At 33.1% G+C, this 5,496-nt stretch overlaps 1 long non-coding RNA gene across 1 annotated transcript; it reads left to right on the forward strand.

Moving 5' to 3' along the window:
* Positions 1-2,157: 2,157 nt before the first annotated feature.
* On the forward strand, positions 2,158-4,724 carry LOC148787297 (uncharacterized). Its single transcript, XR_016066623.1, has 2 exons — positions 2,158-2,805; positions 3,499-4,724. It is a non-coding gene; the product is annotated as an uncharacterized LOC148787297 (long non-coding RNA).
* Positions 4,725-5,496: the final 772 nt, after the last annotated feature.

Below are 5,496 nucleotides of genomic sequence, written 5' to 3' on the forward strand. Positions count from 1 at the left end.
AGAGATTTTTCACCTATTTTTAAAACACAGGGAGAATTTTAGCAGATCTTTTAAAATACAGGAGAGATCTATGCAATTTACCCCGTATTTTTGGTAGCGAATAACTAATTGTATCCTAAAACAAAAAATCAAAAACTGTGATTTTGTACGTATATAATGATCGTGTTGGACAAAATCATACAAAAACTCCTGACAACTATCAAAATTATCATTTATATTGTTAGATATTGGCGCTGTTGATAGCAAAAGGTCCGCTAATTTGTTGTTTTTTCTGTAATAATTAATAGTAATTGAGTTGCATTGGATGAAAATCAGATAAGATCTTCGGACAGTTGAGTAGGAAGCTTTTGTTACGAGGAGCACCATGCTTATCTCCTTGCTGTCCAGACGATCCTTCAGGAAAGATAAACAAAGGGTATGAACCCTTTTTGCTAATAGTTTTAAGGTTTAGATGGTGCACTTTACTAGCTAATTTCACTAAAATGAATATTAGCTGTAAAATCATATAAGTATCCAGATAATTTTGATTTGACGGGAAACTGATAATTATATGAAGAATAAAAATAAAATTACGAGAATATATATATATATTTTTCTAAAGCGCTTATAAGATGTTTTAAACAAATAATAAAATTAAATTTTTTGAAAAGCTAGCTTATAAGATACAAAAACATCTTGGATTTTATAGACTCTTCAAAAAATACAATTATAAAACTATTTTCGAGATTTTTTATAAGATTTCAAATATCTTATATGATATCTTGAGCAGCTTATAAGTTCACCCAAACACCCTCCAACAACAATTGTTTGTAATCAAAATCACTATTAAGTCGTCCCTTAACATGTATATATATATTTGTATTGATTCTCATTTTAATATTTTAATTGATATTACTTCAATGATGTATTTCTTGTACTTATATATTTAGGGATAATTATATTTGATCCTTTTTAAAAATATAAAATTAAACTCTCTTTAAAATTAAGAAAATTTGAAATTACGCACTTACAACCCCTTTGAAAATTCTTTCATTTACAGTTGACCCCCTTCCATTAGATTTAGACAAAAAATGCTGACCTTAACAAAATAATATTATATAAAATTTTAATTTACTCCTCATTTAACATTTTTAGTATAATTTGTATGTGTAAAGGGATAAAATAATATATAAATATATATATATATATATAAATGGATTGAGGTGAAAATGCTAAATGAGGGGTAAAATTAAAAATTTATATAATTTTTTTGCTAATGTCAGCATTTTCGTCCAAATTCTAACGAAATGGGATCAGATGTAAACACTAAATTTTTAGAAGGGTATAACTATAATTTTAAAATATTTTTGAATAAAGTATAATTTAATCTTTTTAAAAGGATTCGAAACATAAATAACTCTACATATTTATGCTTATAACACTAGTCCAAAAAATGCAATGCAATTAAAAAGAGTTGCCGTTTTCATGATTCCATTTCTATATTCCACGATAGGTCATCCTAAAAGTAGTTTCTTAAAGTTCAAAACCCCACGGGCGACAACCGTAAAGCGGAAATAAAGTTGGGAATATCCTTCTTATTTTATGATTTTAGCCTATTCATAAAATATTTTTCTTAAATGTAAAGGGTAAAAAAACGTTTTTGTACCCAAAAAAAAAAAGAAAAATATAAAAAAGGTAAATTCGCCATATTTTTTAAATTTAGCATAATTACAAATACATCCAATTATCGAAAAAATACAGATACCCTCCTAATTTTAACATTTATCTAACAACGAGCTTATCCTTTCATCTTCATTATGTTTCCGTCTAATTTTTATGGTGAATTGGCAAACTATATTTTTGGATTATGAAACATAATTTTATATATTTTTTAAAATAATTTTTATAGATTATTATATGTGCCCTATATATGAATTATTTATTTTACACACTCTCAATTTTTTTTTTTACAATTTTCAAGTAGTAAAAAAAACAACAAAGATAAATTAATAATTTCTACCTTAGCATATAGGACCACATAAATTATTTTCAATTTGAGAGGATATTTGAAATATCTCAAATAATAAAAAATATTTATGCCAAAATCTAAATAAATATAGAAAAAATAATAATTGCTGCAAATTAAAATAATGAAAATACGCACATCATAAACCTGATTAATTACTATGAATAATAAAAACATGTACAAAACAATGAATCAATGATACGTACGCATACACGCACCTGATCCCCCAACTATGAAGCAAAGAATCAATTCAACGACAAACAGCAAAGTTGAAAAAGAACAAAAAAAGACCAATTAAGTATAGAATACTGCAATCCACAAGAATCTAGTGCTTCTGTGTCGTCTTCTGGTACTTGTGTTTGATCCAGTGGATTCCGGCGGTGGCTCCCGCCTTGACCTTCTTGACGCCGGTGGACGCCACTGCCTTCGTCTTGTCGAGCTTGTCGCCGAACTTGTCCGAGAATTTGGAAGATGAATTGTTGGAAGCGGTGGTGGTGGTGGGGTAGCTATATGTGGGCTGGGGATCCCATTGATCAGCCCATGAGCTCTCGTATGCACTGTTGGATAACGCCATAGATATGCAGTTGATCGATAAACCAAGAAGAGAGAAGCGGAGAGTTGTTCTGATCAGGATTTTGTGAAGAAAGCGTTGGGGTGATTGGCGTTTTATAGTATGGTGATGGCGGGCGCCAGCTTTAGTTTCCAGAAGGAAGAAAGAATGTACGCGTATGTGGAACAGCGATGACTAATGGGGCTTCCAGGAAAACCCCCTTTCTCCATGGAAGGAAGGAAGAAAGAATGTACGCGTCTGATTTTCTTCAAACTCATAACTACGTAAATTATATTAATATTTTAATAAATTAAATAATATGTTAATTTAATTAATATTTTAATACAATACCAAATAATTAAATAGATTACAATAAATTGATATAAAGTGATACAGACATTTGTGCTTTTGATAGAAGTCGAACACATATTTCAAATTTGTTCATGCAACCTCAATTTTAATTACATATAGACTTTCATTTGGTTTTTCAATTTTAAGTATTTTGTGAAGATTATAGAGTCACTAAATTTATTCTGTTTTAGATAATTATATTTACACCACTTAATTTATGATTTATATACATAAACTATTTCTGTCTTTTACATAATTACAGAAACCACTTATGACAATAAAAAAATAGAATAATTTGTGTAATGGTGTTAATATTTTTTTAAAAGTGCATCTATAATTTTTCAAAAAGCATGATAATCTGTGTGATCAGATCATTGGTTAGGAATGTGTACATATAATAATTATTATTATTTTTTGGGTCAACCCAGAACTTAAGGTCCTAATAGTAAAATAATTGAAGTCATAATGATCATGCTACACCTATTTTTTGAATTAAGAGAGCGGGTAGGAATGGACCAAATTAATTATAATTCAGTTGTATATATATTAGTAAGATTATTGCTGGTCAAATCGGGGCTCCTTTTATTAATAGACCGCGAATAAAGAAACGAAGGGGCAAAAACAGTGCGAAAAACCGAAGAGTTAGAGGTAAGAAGAGTAAAAGTTCTCCCTGCGTTGCTTGAGGGTTTTTCCTACATCTTCTTAGTGCTGTTACCGGTGGTTGGTTCACTGCGAGCAGCTTCAGCGAGGATTGGGCCATCCACTCTCCCCTGGCAAGGCGCTACTGACGTGGGACTGTCCTATTCATGCTGGTTTGTCTTCGGTTTTGAATTAATAGTTTTGGTTTTGTTCCTAGTTAGGGTTTGTTACCGTTTTCTTTCTTCGTTAATTCTTGGTGTTTGCTTTATGTTTTTTCTTTTCAACTTTTGTTCTCGTCCTGTTTTGTTTCTCCCTCGCCGATTTGCTTTATCTAGTTTTCTTTCATTTTCTTGTTTCTCGCCGTGTTTGGTTGTGTTATTGACTTAGTTTCAGGTGTCAAGATCGCAACTATAGGATTTGGTGGGAGTAAGTTCAAAGGTTTAGTCAATATGTTTCCTCGTGTTTTCACTACCTTACGTATCACTAGGCATGGAGAGCATGGAATCGGATGCTAACAGGTTGCGACAGGCGCTGAATCTGCAAGGAGGGGAGGTTGAAGAACTACTGATCCCCGATGGTCTATGGAGTTCGAAATTTGAGGGGTTTCGCCTCTGCTTCGTGGGGCATTTACTATCTAGGAGGATGTTTAACTTTGAGAACTTGTGCGCGTCACTTTGGAGTACGATTATGTCGGTTAAAGGGATGGACATTAAGCGACTTCCTACAGACCGCCTCCTCTTCTGTTTTAATCACATGATTTAGAAAATAGAGCGCTCGAAGGTTGCCTGTGGAGCTTTGAAAAGAATGTGTTGGTCCTGAGTGGCATTGGTGAGAATGGAAACCTATGCATGTAGATGTTATTTGGTGTGACTTCTACATCCATTTACATGAATTGCCGCTGAACACAATGAATCTTGGTATTGCAACTTTTATCGAAAATAGAATTGGGAAGTTTCGAGATATGGAGATGGACTCAACAGGAAGTACGTGGGGAGCAATGCTGAAGCAGGGTGGCTATCAATGTCACGCGGCCGTTGCGTTGGCACTTGAACTCAAGACAACAATGGATGGGTGTTAAAATTTGAAGTGTGGGGAACAGAGTATATTCATGGCAATAAATTAGAGAAGAAAAAATTAGGCTTTATTTATCTAAAAACTCAAGTTTTTTATTCATCTTAACTCTCAAGTAGTAAAAATTACAGAGATGTGAAACTATATATAAAGAATAGAGTTCTAGCTAAAAAAGATAACTTAAGTCACTTTGAACTCTAGTTGGCAACAGTCTCAACAAAAATTAAATACTGGAATACTAATAAAAACAAAAACTGAGAACAAGGGATAAGTACGAGCAGAACTTGATAAGTATAAGCAGAACTTTCAATAGCCCCCCTCAAGATAGAGCCGAGGAAGCGAGGCCCAGCTTACAAAGGAATCGTCTGAAGTCAGCAGCAGAAATAGACTTGGTAAAGAGATTGACAATTTGAAAGACCCAAGGCCTACTAAGACCAAAGGCCACAACCGCTTCACGGTTACACAAATCAGTCAAAGCCACAAAGGCTTATATAACCACAAAGGCTCCACCAATATTCAAAGCCACAAAGGCTCCATCAATATTCAAAGCCACAAAGGCTCTACCAATATTCAAAGCCACAAAGGCTTATAGACGAATTTTAGAGAAGAAAGAAGAAGATCATCTACGTTCAGTTTTGTCGAAGTTTCGTCGATGAATGCAGTTTCATGCTGCAGCGCTCTAGGGTTTCAAATGCAGTGAACAAGTATGCCAGCAACGGCGTGCTAGGGTTTCAAAGGCAGCGAGCAAATATGTCAGTGGCAGTATGTTCAGGTTTCAAAAGGCTCTCTCCCTTTTTTTTTTTTTTTTTTTTTTGAGAAGCCTGCTCTGATACCATGTTAAAATTTAAAGTATGGAGAATAGAGTATATTCATGGCAATA

The sequence above is a fragment of the Sesamum indicum genome, linkage group LG8 (genome assembly GCF_026168435.1).
Source record: "Sesamum indicum cultivar Baizhima isolate 11 linkage group LG8, ASM2616843v1, whole genome shotgun sequence".
NCBI lineage: Eukaryota > Viridiplantae > Streptophyta > Magnoliopsida > Lamiales > Pedaliaceae > Sesamum > Sesamum indicum.